Here is a 17,440-nt window from a genome sequence, read left to right as displayed (position 1 = left end):
GTCCACATCCCCCTACTGGGCGCGCTGAGTTGCCAGAGGGACGATGACTACTTGATGTTCACTGACTATACTATTTTCGTTCTATATTTTCTAACTCTTATTTTCTACTAATCTTAATAGAACTGTATATGTGAGAGAGTTAAATACCTTTGGGGAGATACAACTTATTTTATAGAATGTCTATAAGGCATGATTATTCTTGGTTATCGTTCATCATACACATAAATAGCAAGAGAACCTAAAAATCATCGCACATCAACCATAAAAATGACAACTGATTCATAACTATCGTAAGAATCTATTATAATGACATAGTTATTGTACTGTACATCCTCCGTGGTAATGACAAATAACAATAATATCACACATCTACTGTATTATAATGACAAAAAAATACTGATAATTATGATACATGGTCTATATATGTGACAAAATAATCACTCATTATCGTCCAACGTCTAATAATTGAAAATTGTGGATAATTATAGTACACCGTGTAAACAATGATAACAAATGATAGTAATGTCCTTTAATCTTGTTTACCAGTTAACTTAAACGTTATAGTGATGGAGTTTAACTTTTTCACATAACATGGGGATATTTTCAGGGGTGTTATGGGCTCTGTCTCTCCATAAAACACTTTACGCTCTTAATGGTTTTATCTTTTATATAACAAAATTCACTTTGTTCACATGTTTTTATTTGATTTGTGTGTCTCGTTGTTAGTTGACTTAGTGACAAATTTTTTTTTATATAAACTGTTTTTTTAGGTAACTTAAATGTGATAGCGTTTATATGAACTGTTTTTAGGTAACTTGACAATGATGTCTTGTATAAACCGTGTTTTTTTTTAATGCCTTACGCTGTCTTTTATATAAACTGTTTTTAGCTAACTTGTATATTATATCTTTTATGTAGGCTATTTTTAGGAAGTTAATGCATTACAGATATATACAGAGTAAAATCTAACCTAACCTAACCAAGTCAACCTAACCTAACCAAGTCAACCTCACCTAACCGAACCAAACCTAACCTAACCAAGTCCTAAAACTTTTTCACAGTGGACCGATAACTGAAGAATGACGAGCGCAGGCCACATAATCATTTTGTTCAATACTTGCAAAGCCAGAACAGCTCTGCTAACGTCAAACATGACTCTGACTTAATCCGCCCTAGCATACAGTACCCTGATCTAACCTAACATAACCTAACCTAACTTAACCTAGCCACAGATTTATTTCGTAATACTATAAAAAGAAAACATTAGCCAACGGGTTTTGTAAATTACAGAGATCTATTTTGTTCCCCGTCCATACTACGGTACTAATGAGAGATTCAGCCCAGATTATCATGAAAATAAATGATGTTACAAGCCATGAATTATTACCTGAATTATACGTAGACATATAATTATAATTTTACGTGTTAGAGTCACTCACTCATCTGTTTGTTGCCTCTGATGTGTGGAATTAAATTTAGAATATCCTGCTCGATTTGTTATGACGGAATACATTTGGAGATGTGGGTTTGTTTCTCTCTCTCTCTCTCTCTCTCTCTCTCTCTCTCTCTCTCTCTCTCTCTCTCTCTTTCTCTTTCTCTCTCTCCTGTTTTTCTGTTTTCCTCTCATCTCTCTTTAAGTTTCTCTGTATCTCTGACTATATTTCTATCTTCATCCGTCTTTCTCTTTTCCTTCTTCCTTCCTCCCCTCCCTCCTCTCTGTCTCTCTCAACCACGTGAACCATCCTCACTCCAATTTTTCCTCCCTTCCTCCCTCCCCTCCCTCCTTTCCTCCTACCCTCCCATATCCCTCCTTCCCGTCTACCCTCCCCTCCCTTCCCATCCCTCCTTCCCTCTCGTCCTTCCCTCCCGCTCACATCACTTTCTCACTTTGTTTACACCGTATTTCTTCCCTCCCACTAATGTTCCTATATTTTAGTGGAGCTTTTTATTCGCATCTAATGGGATTAAAATGTTCGTGTAGTTTTCCACTTAGAGCGAATATATGTGAAGGTATATCTGAGGTAGTGTGTGTGTGTGTGTGTGTGTGTGTGTGTGTGTGTGTGTGTGTGTGTGTGTGTGTGTGTGTGTGTGTGTGTGTGTGTGTGTGTGTGTGTGTGTGTGTGTGTGTGTGTGTGTGTGTGTGTGTGTGTGTGTGTGTGTGTTATCTATCTGTCTATTTATCTATCTATCGTGTTTTTAGTCTATAATTCTTCTTCTTCTTCTTCTTCTTCTTCTTTTTCTTCTTCTTCTCTACCCCTTCTATTCCTTCTTCCTCTTGCTAGTTTATATTACCCATAAAAACTACATATTTTTCTTTTTTTATCTAAACAATTTATATAAACATAAGTCAAGAATACAGACACAACCACACCATTGTTTAGATCTTGAAATGAACATATATTTTAAGTCCTTAGTCTCTGTTTACTAAAATGTTTCCTGGATTAGGTTAAGTTAGGTTAGCAAAGATTAGGTTAGGTTAAGTTAGGTTAGCAAAGATTAGGTTTGGTTAAGTTAGGTTAGATTAGGGTTATTTTTTTTATTTACTAATGCACGAGTGTTTTCATATAAGGTTGGGGGAAAATGTCCTTTGAAGAGCCAATTATAGGGGCACATGAAAGAGAATCGTCTTATTCATTCAAGACTTTTTTTTTTGAAGCCTTGAGAAAACTGAATATGAGGCCATTTTTTCACCTAGTTCATCAGTGTGTGTGTGTGTGTGTTTGTGTGTGTGTGTGTGTGTGTGTGTGTGTGTGTGTGTGTATTAGGTAGTGTGTGTGTGTGTGTGTGTATGTGTGTGTGTGTGTGTGTGTGTGTGTGTGTGTGTGTGTGTGTGTGTGTGTGTGTGTGTGTGTGTGTGTGTGTGCGTGCTTTGTGTGTTTGTTTTTTTAAATCATCTCATTTCGTTGTCCTGGAAGAAATATATTTTACTTACGAGTCTTTTTTTCTTTTCAAATTTATTAAAGCTTAAAAATAATAAAATAAAATAACACTATAGTCAAATTATAAAGAAATAATATAGGACAAAATAAAACCTGAAGTAACAGAGTAAAATATTATAAAACACAATAATATTACAGAAAGTATAAGAGCAGATTACTATAGCGCAAAATAATATCCGTATAAAATATTCAGCAGGAAATATAATAGGAAAGTGTGTATTAATTTCCTTCCCTGATATATGATTTATTTTCAATCTGAACTTTTTAACGTCTGATGTGATGGAGTGACGGACTAACTGACAGGATGACGGAGGAACTGACTGACGAATAGACAGGTAGACTTACAAAGGAACAGTCTAAGAGATGGACAGACTGACGGATAAACAGACTAAGAGGGACAGACACACTGAGATTGTTATACTGACGAACGAATAGACTTAAGAAACAGACAGACAGACTAACGAACGGAGAGAATAAGAAAGAAGCAGACAGACGAACGAACGGAGAGAATAAGAGAGAAACAGACAGACTAACGTACTAACAAACAGACCATCAATATATCTCTCCACTAAATATACCAACATAATAAAGGAACTCAAAATACATATAACTACTATGCAATATATATGTAAAAATGAATGATATACATATACATATATTGGTATGGCTGATTGACAAAAAATTTCAACATATTCACAAGTTTCTATTAATTTACATATTAATATATAGATCTTGTATGTGCGTCAAATGAATTAATATATTTTCATTAAACTAATTTGGGTCGATTACGTTTCATGTTTCCTAATTTAATTTTTGAGTTTATTTTTAATTTTATTTACTTTTTTCATTTTTCTTTAAGAAATTTTCAGTAATGTTATGATGTTACGGCACAAAAAGGCCCTTGAATTTATGATGTACTGTTAGTATTTTACAAAGCAGAAAGATATTGATACGAATATACAAACACAATGAAATGAGTATATTTACACACACAAAAACACACAAATAGTAAATGTGCCCATACACACACACACACACACACACACACACACACATGCACGCACAAGTAGTAAGCTTTCACAGACACACACTCGAACACAAACACGCATACAAACAAACAAACACACAATGGTACAAAACACACACACTAACATAAACAAACACATTAAAATCACACAAACACACAAACAGACACACGCACAAAAGAACACATTTCCAAACACAAAAACAAAAATGCAGAGACAAACAAAAAAGTGCACAAGCATACAAAAAACAAATATCCAAACATCAAAACAAACAAACAAACACTCCTTACCCTCACCGTCGTTTCCTCCTCCCGTCACTTAATTGTTTGTAATCAAGACTAAACAAGCTCCCATTCGACGTTTTCTTTAGCAATCAATGAAAAAAAATCGTCACAGGTAATAAATTAGGCTAGGTCCTATTTTTTCAATTAACGTCTCAGGAAATTGATGTGGGCTTTTCCTATTTTACTATTGACTTCTAAATTATTTAATCTCTCTTGTAATTTAAAAGATAATGATTATTTTTTGTCTCAATTACTTTACTGTCTCATTCAATGGACAGAGATAGTTCATTCTTTTTTTTTCTCTCTCTCCCAATTACTTTACTGTCTCATTCAATGGACAGAGATAGTTCATTCTTTTTTTTTCTCTCTCTCTCCCAATTACTTTACTGTCTCATTCAGTGGATAGAGACAGCTCTTTCTCTCATTTAATCTCTCTATTGTCGTTATTGGTTATTATTTTTATCTCAATCTGTCTCTCAGCTAATGGATTGAGATATCTCTGTATTTTTCTCTCATTCTCTCACGTCATTAGAGATAATAGTCGTATTTTATTAGTTTTTCTCTTAAAGTGATGAGATATAGTTCACTTTCATCACTCGCTTTAATAGAGATAATTTAATTTTGTATATCACGTAGTTAGAGATAGTTCAAGTGATTAAAGATAGCACAGGTGATTAAAGATAGTTCAGGTAATTAAAGATAGTACAGGTAATTAGATATGGTACAAGTAATTAAAGGTAGTACAAGTAATTAGAGATAGATAGCTCAGGTAATTAGAGATAGATTAGTACAGGTAATTAGAGGTACTTCAGGTACTCTCAGGTGAACTCATCAATTAATAGAAACTAATAGACATAAAAAGAAAAATTATTCTATCGTTCTATTATTCCCCTGATGATAGAATTTCATTTATTTTCTAGCACTTAATAGATTCCGGCCAGCGATATGATAATTAGGTATAATTATAATTATATATTATTAATTGTATATTATGCTGTATTTTATATAGTAGTGTTGGTATATTATCAATTATTTGTTCATAGTATGAAACACACACACACACACACACACACACACACACACACACACACACACACACACACACACACACACACACACACACACACACACACACACCCACACACACCCACACACACACACCCACACACACACACACACACACACACACACACACACACACACACCCCACACACACACCCCACACACACCCCACACACACACACACACACACACACACACACACACACACACACACACACACACACATTCACATATATATTTATTTAGTTGTTCAAGTATTATTATTTTTATTATTATTATTATTATTATTATTATTATTATTATTATTATTATTATTATTATTATTATTATTATTATTATTATTATTATTATTATTATCATTATTATTATTATTATTATTATTATTATTATTATTATTATTATTATTATTCTTATTATTATCATTATTATTATTATTATTATTATCATTATTATTATTATTATTATTATTATTATTATTATTATTATTATTATTATTATTATTATTATTATTATTATTATTATTATTATTATTATTATTATCATTATTATCATTATTACACTCAAAGTAAATCAAAGGAATATACACATCCCAACTATTACTAGATTGACTATATACATTTATTGAATAAATTACCTGACCAGTTACGAAGTGATATTGGTATTTGCTATATGTGTTGGTTTAACCGTGTTTATCCCACCTCCTAAAAACGACACGAGTTGCTGTCACCGCGGCTCCCACTTAAGCGTTCACTGTTCAAGTAATTATTAATTCATCCCATTTTCTGTTTATGGTCGACTTTTTTATTTATTTATTTTTTTTTTTGAAGGTGCGTAGTGGACTTTTGTTGGTCTGTCTGTATAACTGTCTGTCTGTATAACTGTCTGTCTGTTTGTTTGTCTGTCTCTCTGTCTGTCTGTCTGTATATATGTGTCTGTCTGTCTGTCTGTCTCTCTGTATGTCTGTCTGTATATATGTGTCTGTCTGTCTGTCTGTCTTTCTGTCTGTCTGTAAAGTGGATGTGTAAAGTGACTGTTGATATATAAAGTGGATTTATAAAGGGACTGTGTAAAGTGATTCTAAACCGACTAAGATAAATGACTGTTTAAAGTGACTGTTAATTGGAGGAAAGACAGGACAATCTTTTATTGTCTCTTTTCTTTCATTCTCTGTAAGACTGTCTATCAAACTTTCTCCTCCTGTCTCCCCTCTTCTCTCTCTCACTATAATAATAATAAGAAGAAAAATAGTAGTAGTAGTAGTAGAAGTAATAATAATAATAATAATAATAATAATAATAATAATAATAATAATAATAATAATAATAATAATAATAATAATAATAATAAAGATCATGGCATATTATCACAATGGTATAAAAGAGCTTAAAAAATAACGAAGCCAAAATAATAACACCTTTTTTCCCATCACTCCCATGATTCACTTAACAATAAAATATGACCTTACTATTTATTTATTTAATTGTTTGTTATTGTTATAAAAATTTTAGCAAAGCAAATGCATATCTGTCTTTTTTAATCATTTTTTTAATTACGCTTAAATACTCTGCTTTATACGCACCTGTAACAAAATAAAATGATTAATAGTATTTTTTATTTTTTTTTAATGTATAACTTTTGGTCAGTTGATATCTGTTTTAAGCGCTGGTGTAATTACTGTTTTTTTTAGTTTTAGTTTTAACTGAGTAAATTATTTCCATTTTTTTTTTTAGTGAAGTTAATTAATTATGAGTTTTCTATACAATGTTGTTCCTCGCCCCGCTCTTTACCTCCCCCTCCCCTCCCCTCCCCTCCTCCCCCTCTACCTCCCTCTCCTTCCCCCTCCTCCCTCTCTTTTCTCTCCTTGTACGAGTTATTATCCATCTGTTTAGTTTTGGTTAAGTTCCATGCATCGGTGTCGGAGTTATAGAGAGCTCTTTGTGGTAATCTCTGTTGACTGACTGACCGAATGGCTGACTGGCTGACTGACTGACTGACTGACTGTATTATCCTTCCTCCTCCTTCAAAAGTTTGGTCGGGATCCGCCCAGATATGACGCAGTTATGGCCTCTTGAGATGATATGTGTGTTCCGACTGTGTGACTGACTTACACACACACACACACACACACACACACACACACAAATACAGTCACATTACGTTCCACGGTGTACACATAACATGCCAAGCAATTTCCGTAGAAGGTAAACATGGGTTATAGCTCTTGACCCCAAATGCCTAAGGACTGACAGCCGAGCAGACATACAGAGCCATAGACAAACACTACACACAGGGACACAACAACGAAAATTACCCTCACAGAGAATTACAATGCATCACAGGCCTTCATATATATACCGAGGGTTTTTCCGAACGATGTGGAGTAACAAACGAAACATACACACAGACATACAGAGACACAAACAGATAGACATACAAAGATACAGACAAACAGACATACAGAGATACAAAGAGAAAGGCAGACAGACAGACAGACAAGCAATACAAAATATAGAACTCACCGCGTCATTTTCTGAAGATCTTAGACATGTGTTCCGACAAAGTCTTCAAGTTCCTGCCAAAACAAGTCTTCATAACATTACTAAATAACGGCTAAGACAAAAAAAAAATGGGTCTCGGTATTTCAATCACAACTCTGAGGAAAGTTACAACCCAGAGAGTGAAAAAGTTGATATTTTTTGTTCAATCACTGTAGGACGATATCATTCATCCACTGCTTCAAATTGATGGATTTTTTTTACTTTTTTTTTTTTACTTTCTCTTCAAACTACCACTTGTACTAATGGCTCAGGGTTAACAAGGCAGATTGAAAGGGACTCATAGAACTTGTTTCAAAGCACTAGGAATTATTATAGTGGTAAATCATAGGGTCCGAACCACCATCAATCAGCTTTTATCTACGGTAATTATGATTTATGGTCGCAGTCTCCGTGCCTGAGGGTGTTTCCAGGGTGTAGGTACACTAGATGAGTATCCTAAGTGTAACCAGAGTGAGAGAGGCGATGTTTCTTGGGTGTAAATGCGGGATTATTCAGATCGCGGATGTAAGCAGCGTGGGAGTGAAAGACGTGCTCTTCCTCTGAGTGTCGGGGCGGTACTGACGTCCCTCTCTGCCCAGGCTGCCCTCCTCGCCTCCTACACCAGCCTATACCTCCCGCGTTTTCTAATGGCAGTGTCTCTAAAACCAAAAAATTAGTTCCCTGTTGTCGTATGCATAGACAACAGGTATCTATTAGTCGAATGACAGCTTCTGATTGGCCGATTTGCTCAGTGCTTGTAGCGCCACCACACAAACACGCAAACACAGGTAACTATACAAACACACATAACTAAACATACAAACAAACACACGTAACTACAAAAGCAAACAAGCACCCATAACTACACAAACACATAAACACAAGTAAACACACAAACGCACGTAAATACACAAACAAGCGTAACTACACAAACACACACTTAGACAAACACACATACATAACTATTGGCGGTCTTCCACTCCAGTGACCTTACGATATAAAGAGCCACTTGGCGGATGCAGACTTGGCACGATGTTGTTTGGGGGGCACTTGTGTGTGTGTGTGTGTGTGTGTGTGTGTGTGTGTAACTATGTGCACTTGTCTTGCGTCATTATTCAAGCTGCTCCCTCTCTCTCTGTAGCCTTTGATCCGACTTGAACAAAAGGTGGAAAGGGAAGAAAAAAATAACACACACACACACACACACACACACACACACACACACAAGTTTATCGTCTCTTATTTAAACTATCTTCATGAATCCAGTTCAGTTTATATGACAATTTGAATTCAGTCTTCTATATACAGTGTGTGTGTGTGTGTGTGTGTGTGTGTGTGTGTGTGTGTGTGTGTGTGTGTGTGTGTTATGTCAAACTATTAATTACTTAGATACACGTAATTCCCTTCATGTGTCTTCAATGTTATGTGTTCTGTAATGTATTAGTGAACGATTTAATTTACACCTTACCTGTTCTACCTGTTTCTTTATCTAAATACATTCACCTGTCGTTCACATTTCAATACGTTTGGAATAATCATTGAAGAACACATTGTTATCGTAAATGTTATTGTTTCGTCGCCAATCGTTCTCGCTCGCTTAGGTTTGGTTAGGTTAGGTTAAGGATTGGTTAAATTAGATTAGGTTAGGTAGGGGTTATGTATGGCATCAAATCACGCATGCTCCCTTCTTCAGGCTGAAGCATAAATCCATATGCTTCCTTCCCCAGGCCGGAGCATAGATCCATATCCTCCTTTCACCAGGCCGGAGCATAGATCCATATTCTCCCATCCCCAGGCCGGAGCATAGATCCATATGCTCTCTGACTCAGTGTTCTTCCCCCTCGACGCCAACCAATACAATCGATGACCTGAAGTGTGTTAGAGTAGAGTACATGTGCGTGTGTGTGTGTGTGCGTGTGTGTGTGTGTGTGTGTGTGTGTGTGTGTGTGTGTGTGTGTGTGTGTGTGTGTGTGTGTGGGTGTGTTCAAGCCGGTTTACATATAATATTGGAGAAGCTTACGTATTACTAAGTGAGTCTGTGTGCGTGTGCCAGTGTGACCGTGTGTGTATGTACGTATGTGTAAGCATGTGTATTTGTGTGCGTATAGTATTGGACAATCCTACGTATCCCTAAGTGAGCGTGTACATGTGCGTGTGTGGCCGTGTGTATGTGTACGTGTGCGTGTGTGGCCGTGTGTGTATGCGTGTGTATGTGTGTGTGTATGAAGGTATCATTACGGGAATAGCTGATAGGTCATAGAAGTTATGTAATGTTGTTCTGCTGTGTTATTGAGACCATAAAACAACACGAAAAATGGAACAAAATTTCATGTTTTTTTGCTCATTGTTACGTAAGAGAACAGTGCACGACAGAGAATAATAGAGAGAATGAGTTAAGTGAGAAAGCGGAAATTGAAAGAAAAAGTGATTGAATATATATGTGAGACAGACAGTGAGAGAGTGAACACAAACACGTGTGTGAAAGAGTGAGAGATAGAGGGAGTGAAAGCGAGAGATATACATAGAGAGAATGGAGAGAATTACTCAAACCTCTTCAGGTGTATCAATCTTACTAATAATTTCCACCTGGACGTTACGTAGACACTATCAAGGGTTCTCCTGGGGCTCATTACATCCCCTCACTCTACCCTTTCTTCCTACTCCTTTCCTCCCTACCTTATATTCCCTCATTCACCTTAACTCCTCCTACTTATCTCCCTCCTTCCTTCCTACATAACTCCTCATTCCCTCCCTCCTCCCTCCTTTCCCCTTTCTCCCTCTTCTCCTACCCCTTTCTCATTCCTCATTCTACTTACTTAACTCCTCCTACTTATCTCCCCCTTGCTTCTAGCTCTCATTCCCTCCCTCCTCCCTCTTCCCTCCTTTCCTCCCTACCCCTTTCCTCCCTACCTCCTTTCCTCATTCCTACTTTTTCCATTTTCCCTCCCTGCTTATCTCCCTCCTTCCTTCCCCTCCATTCCTTCCCCCATTCCCATCGTTCCTAATCTACCTCTGCCTTCCTCCCTACCTACCTCCTCCTTCCCTCCCTACCTACCTCCTCCCTTCCCCTTCTTCCCTCCCCCTCCCCTCCCTTGCCCTAGTGAACAGGAAACTATAACTTCCCCTAACTTGAAGTAACTTTGAGGACTCAGATTAACTTAGAGTAACTTGGTGACGTAGACTAATTAAAGTATCCTTAGACTTGCTCTCGAGTTACTTATACTACCTAAAGTAACTTGGAGTTATTCGGATAAGCTTAGAATAAGTCGAGAGGCTCTTAGAATCTCTCTCTCTTTTTTTTTTCATCACCACCTAGTGTTTTACAGAGCTGGTGTTCATGGAGACACTTCTGAACTCATTGCAAACGCTCACCCACCACCCCCCTCACTACACCTCCCCATCCCCTCACCTCCACCCCCCTCACCACTCCTCCCCTCACCACCTAGTGTAGCAAGAATGAGTTATTAGATGTAGTGATAATGGGACCTGTGGTGTATGTGTGTGGCGGGAGGGAGAATGGTATAAGTGAGGAGGTGAGAGGAGGAGAAGGAGGAGGGGAGAGAGAGAGGGGAAGGAGAGGGGGGGAGGGAAGGAGGAAGGAGGAGGAGAGGGAGGAGGATGGGGAGATGGAGGAGAGAGGGTAAGGGAGAGGGAGGGGAGGAGAGGAGGGGAGGGGGGGATGGGGAGGAGAGGAAGGAGAGGGAGGAGGGGAAGGCGGGGGGTATGAATAGGTGAGAAAGTAGGAATTGAGGGACAGGAAGGTTGGTGGGAGGGGGTGGAAGAAACGGAAGGGTGTTGAACACGTGAGGGCAGTGGGAGGAGGAAGGAGAGTATGAACACGAATGAGGAGGGCAGGAGGGTGGGAATAAAAAGGGAAAATATTGATGAAGTAGAGAGTGTGGCGAGATTGGAGGTGAGGTGGGATTGAAGTAGGAGAATTATGAATAGGTGGAGAATGATTGAAGAGATAGAAAGTGTGTGTGTGTGTGTGTGTGTGTGTGTGTGTGTGTGTGTGTGTGTGTGTGTGGTGTGTGTGTGTGTGTGTGTGTGTGTGTGTGTGTGTGTGTGTGTGTGTGTGTGTATATATATATATTAATTAACGGTTTATTGAAGAGCTTAGCTAATATGAGTTATATTTGGGGAATGGTTTCAATACAAATAATATACGAAGTGACATAAGTGACACAAAAGAGGGGAGGGAGAAGGGGAGGGAGAGGGGGAAGGAGGAGGAGAGGGGATAGGGGGGGAAGGAGAGGAGAGGGAGGAGAGGGGAAGGATAAGAGAGGGGAGGGGAGAGGGAGAAGGAGAGGAGAGCGGAGGGAGAGGGGGGAAGGAGAGAGAGGGGAGGAGTGGGGGGGAAGAAGAGGAGAGGGGAGGGGAGAGGGTTGATGGGGAGAAGAGGGAAGGGAGAAGGGGAAGGAGAGGAGAGCGGAGGGAGGAGAAGGGAAGGAAGAGGAGGGGGGGGGGAGGGAGGGAAGGAGAGAAGAGGAGAGGGAGAAGTATGAATAGGTGAGGGGAAAGTAAGGTGAGGGGGGACAGGAAGGTTAGGGGAGGGGTGGGAAGGAAGGAAACGAAGGGTGTGAACACGTGAGGGGGAGAGAGAGGAGAGGGGAGAGGGGAGAGGGAAAAGGTGGAGGAGGGGAAGGGAGAGGCAAGGAACACGGAGGGGAGAATGAGGGAGGGGGGGAGAGGAGGGGTGGGGGAGAGGAGGGAGAAATAGAAAGGGAAAAATATTGATAAGTAGAGGAGAGAGTGGCAATTGGGGGAGGGGGGCGAGTGAGGGGTAGAGGGAGGGAAAAAGTTGAAGGGGAGAGTAGGGAGAGGTATGAATAGGTGGAGGGAGAATGATTGAAAGAAGGGGAGATAGAAGGGAGGGGAAAGTGTGTGTGTGTGTGTGTGTGTGTGTGTGTGTGTGTGTATACGTGTGTGTGTGTGTGTGTGTGTGTGTGTGTGTGTGTGTGTGTGTATAATAATAATAATAATAATAATTAACGGTTTATTGAAAGAGCTTGGCAGCCAGAAGGCTGAAAATATACAGTTACATATTTGGGGAATGTGTTACGAATTACAAATAATATACAAGTGACATAAGTGACACAAATAAGACATATAGTAACTTAGATGGGGATCAGCTCAAAATACAGTTCATTTCAACATAGTGACAGTGTAGGGAGCAGTGTTTACCGGGAGTGAATACACTGATTTATTACATGTTATTGATAATTTTTACAATGGTTGGGACTGGGCTGTTCTTATAGCGATCAGTTCGTGCACGTATGGGCTGGATGCGGTTGTGGTGTCGAACAGCAATTCTCGGACAGGGGATCTCAGGTGGTAGTAGGGGCCGGTGTCGGGGATGGTGTAGAAGCTTCTTACCAAATTTGCAGATGAGGCCGTGGTGATGGTCAGTGAGAGTCGAAAGGGTCAGTGTGTTGAGCGCTTCTTGATATGTGGAGTAGGAAGGGGAGAGAATAATCTTGCATGCCCTCTTTTGCACTTTTTCTAGGTGTTTACGTTGTGTGGCATTTAGGGGGGGAGGCATAGGTGAGCTTGGGAAGTATGAATGTTGTGTATACACTGAGGAGCTCGTGTGCGGGAACTCCGAGGGACTTGAGTCGGCGGAGGAGGTGGAGACGGAAACTGGAGGATTTGGCAACTTCACTGACGTGTGGTTTCCAATTTAGTTTGTTGTCTATGGTGACGCCGAGGAGCTTCGTGGAATCTACAACCTGGAGTGTGTTCGGACCTAGGGTAATGGAAGGAGGTGGGACAATGTCGGAGGAGAGGGTGATGTGCATAACCATTGTCTTGGTATGGTTGATGGTGACATGGTTGTTGGTGGCCCAGTTTTGGAGACTGTTCAATAAATCCTGAAGGGCGGTATAGTTGGGAGCGGAATTGTTGACGCTGATCCCAATGGTGGAGTCGTCGACATATTTCCAGCGAGCAGGGGCTTCTCTTAGGGCATCATTGATGAGCATAAGGAAGCAGAGTGGTCCCATCTTGGTGCCTTGGGGACGCCACAGGTGAGTGACTGAAAGGTGGAGACAGCCCCTCGGAAGCGTACAGCTTGGCGTCGGTCACTGAGGAAGTCTGTAAGCTATGGTATGAGACTTCTCCGAAGCCCGAGGTCAATAGCTTTGTTTATGATTATATTGTGGTCGACTAGGTCGAACGCTTTAGTGAAATCAATGAAGGCGACAGCTACAGACGTTTTTCGTTTCTCGAGATGGCGGTATATGTAATCGAGAAAGCTGACAAGACAGTGAGTGGTGGAGGAAGTTTTCATGTTGCCAAATTGCTGAGGGTCTACGACTCCTGCAATATCAGCATAAGCCCAGTCAAACACAAAACTTTCACAGATTAGGCTGGGTATTGGGGTGATTGCAATAGGTCGTAGCTGATTTAAGGATTGTGGGCTGGTTGACTTTGGCACTGGTGATACATAAGAGGTCTTCCAGTCAGCTGGGCATCTGGCTTGACTGAGAGAAGCATTGATGATGGAGCAGAGGGGTTTAGCAAGCTCCGGGGAGAACTCCTTGAATAGTTTCATTGGTAAGTCAATGGGGGTGGTAGAGCGTTTTAATTTTAGTTTGTCCAGGCGTTTTGCTACGTCAAATTCCTCTACTAAGTCAGTGGGAAGGGGGGCTGGTAGGTAAGCAGGGAGAGTGGTTGTGTCAAGCTGTGGGAGCGTCTGGCATATAGTAGCGAAATGGTTATTTGTTTGCTCAGCTGCGTCAACATTAGTGAGGTGGCTAAGGAAGGGGAGGGGGTGTGTCATATTGTTTAGTCCACAGAGTTCTTTAAGCTTACCATACCATTGACTGATGTTGGTCTGCTTCAGGTGTTGTAATTTGGTTGGGTAGTGGGACTTCTTTGCAGTGCGTATTTCGCGGATCACTCTGTTGCGAAGTGACCTGTAGCGGATGTGGTCATTGAGATGAAAGGCTCTGTCTCTCTGTTGCATAAGTCTTTTGATCCGAGGTGTGATCCAGGGCAAGTCAGCTGGGTGAGATCTGACGGACTTCTCGGGGAAGAAGTGGTGGTGAGCTTCGGCGGTGGTGTTGGTATAATTTATCCATTTGGTTTCCACGTCATCCACGCTGAGTACTTCAGTCCAGGGATAGTGAACTATCCACTGTCCAAAGAGGCGTACTGCAGAGTCAGTAATCGGCCTGTAGGTCTTGATGTAGGGTCTCTGTACTTGAGTGGGAGTGGCAGCAGGGGACCAGAGCACTGATAAGTGTGTGCTACACCCGACAGGAGGCAGTGGTTGAGGAGGTTGGTACTGGTCCACTAAGTCAGTTAAGATAAGGTCAAGGGTGTTTTGACCGTGTGTGGGGAAGGTCACGACTTGTGATAGTGATAGCTGGTCCTGGATATCAGTGGTGTCAATTTCATTTAAATCCCCACATAATACTAACTTGGCACATGGGTACCTAACTCTGAGGTGGTCTGAGGTGGTGATGAGATGATTGATAAGAGTGTCTCTGGTGGGTGATCGAGGCGGATGGTATACCACACAGATTATAATGGAAGCAGTGTTGCGTGGGTGTGCCCGCAGCACGACACGTACCCATAATGCTTCCACATCTGCTGGGACTTGAACATCCAGGCGTGACGGGCGTAGGTCATCTTGACAGAAGAGGGCAACGCCCCCTCCGCGTCTTTGTGGACGAAGGTGATGAAAGAGTTGATATCCCTCAATGTGACACGTTTCAGGTACAATTTGCCAAGTCTCACATATGGCAACCACGCGCGCGGAGGTTGACCTGACTGTAGTTGCCAGCTCGTCGAACTTGTTAGCTAGGGAAGTGACGTTGGATAGCAGTAAAGACGGGAGATCATACCATATCCGTGGAACTTCAGTGTGATGGTATGGTCTGTCAGGGGTGGGTTTCTCCGGTTTCCTAGTGGAGGTTACGGTTCTAATGGGCTTATGTGCATGACGGCCTTGTCTACGGCTCCGCGCGTGGAATATTTTCAGTGACTTGAGTAGCGCGATAACACTCCCATCAGGATAACCGTTCCCACGCTTTAGATGATACAGAGTGCGTCGGGAGTAAGTGATTGGTGGCCATCGGTTGAAATCTGTTGTGGGCGGACGGAAGTGTTCGTCACTGGCGGCATTTTGAGGGACACTGACACTGGTAGACATCTGTTAATGTTTGTCAGTTGTAAAGACCGTGGACTTTGTCCTCGGTGCTTGGGGTCGCCGACACAGTTTTCACGATATATGTAAACACCGCGGTGGTCCTTGTCACTGGCACTTTAAAGTTGACCGATAAAGTGCCCACTGTCTGACTTTTCCTTGGGGTGCACTATCGAGCACTGTATGGTAATCACTTATTGCACTGATGGCTAGAATGTTTTGCCGAGAAAGTTCCTTAAGTGCACTATAGGAACACTGCTCCGTAATCATTCGTTCACTAATCACTAGAATGTTTTGCTGAATCGATCCTGGTGTGGTAAGGCTGGTAGGGCGTTGGGGTATACCAGGGGGGGTGGGCAGGGCCAAACAGATTCGGCCTGGCTGCTAAAACCGAGAGCGCCTTCAGGCACGTCCTATCTCACTGAGGGTTGACAAGTGTGTGTGTGTGTGTGTGTGTGTGTGTGTGTGTGTGTGTGTGTGTGTGTGTGTGTGTGTGTGTGTGTGTGTGTGTGTGTTTGTGTGTGTGTGTGTATGTGTGTGTGTGTGTACGTGTGTGTGTGTGTATGTATGTATGTGTGTGTGTGTGTGTGTGTGTGTGTGTGTGTGTGTGTGTGTGTGTGTGTGTGTGTGTGTGTGTGTACGTGTGTGTGTGTTATGTATGTATGTGTGTGTGTGTAATAATAATAATAATAATACACTAACGGTTTATTGAAAGAGCTAAGAGCCAGAAGGCTGAAAATATACAGTTACATATTTGGGGAATGGGTTGAATGCCAAATAACATAACAAGTGACATAAGTGACACAAATAACACATATATAGTAACTTAGATGGGGATCAGCTCAAACCATACCATTTTTCAACATAGTGACAGTGTAGGGAGCAAAGCTTACTGGGAGTGAATACACTGATTTATTACATGTTATTGATAATTTTGACAATGGTTGGGACTGGGGCTGTTCTTATAGCGATCAGTTCGTGCACGTATGGGCTGGATGCGGTTGTGGTGTCGAACAACAATTCTCGGACAGGGGATCTCAGGTGGTAGTAGGGGCCGGTGTCGGGGATGGTGTAGAAGCTTCTTACCAAATTTGCAGATGAGGCCGTGGTGATGGTCAGTGAGAGTCGAAAGGGTCAGTGTGTTGAGCGCTTCTTGATATGTGGAGTAGGAAGGGGAGAGAATAATCTTGCATGCCCTCTTTTGCACTTTTTCTAGGTGTTTACGTTGTGTGGCATTTAGGGAGGAAGACCAGGTGGGGGAGGCATAGGTGAGCTTGGGAAGTATGAATGTTGTGTATACACTGAGGAGCTCGTGTGCGGGAACTCCGAGGGACTTGAGTCGGCGGAGGAGGTGGAGACGGAAACTGGAGGATTTGACAACTTCACTGACGTGTGGTTTCCAATTTAGTTTGTGTGTGTGTGTGTGTGTGTGTGTGTGTGT

At 41.0% G+C, this 17,440-nt stretch overlaps 1 protein-coding gene across 1 annotated transcript in view; it reads right to left on the bottom strand.

Annotated features, from left to right (window-relative positions):
* Positions 1-8,413, bottom strand: part of LOC121867968 — a 46,695-nt gene extending 38,282 nt beyond the window's left edge. Inside the window, exon 1 of the mRNA XM_042368144.1 lies at positions 7,830-8,413. The gene's annotated coding sequence lies outside the window, so the exon portion shown is untranslated. The remainder of the gene's footprint in view (positions 1-7,829) is intronic.
* Between the last annotated feature and the right edge of the window lie 9,027 nt (positions 8,414-17,440).

This window comes from Homarus americanus, unplaced genomic scaffold (genome assembly GCF_018991925.1).
Source record: "Homarus americanus isolate GMGI-L3 unplaced genomic scaffold, GMGI_Hamer_2.0 scaffold37032, whole genome shotgun sequence".
NCBI lineage: Eukaryota > Metazoa > Arthropoda > Malacostraca > Decapoda > Nephropidae > Homarus > Homarus americanus.
The sequence above is the reverse complement of the archived record's forward strand: the minus strand, read 5'-3'. Positions and strand labels throughout refer to the sequence as shown.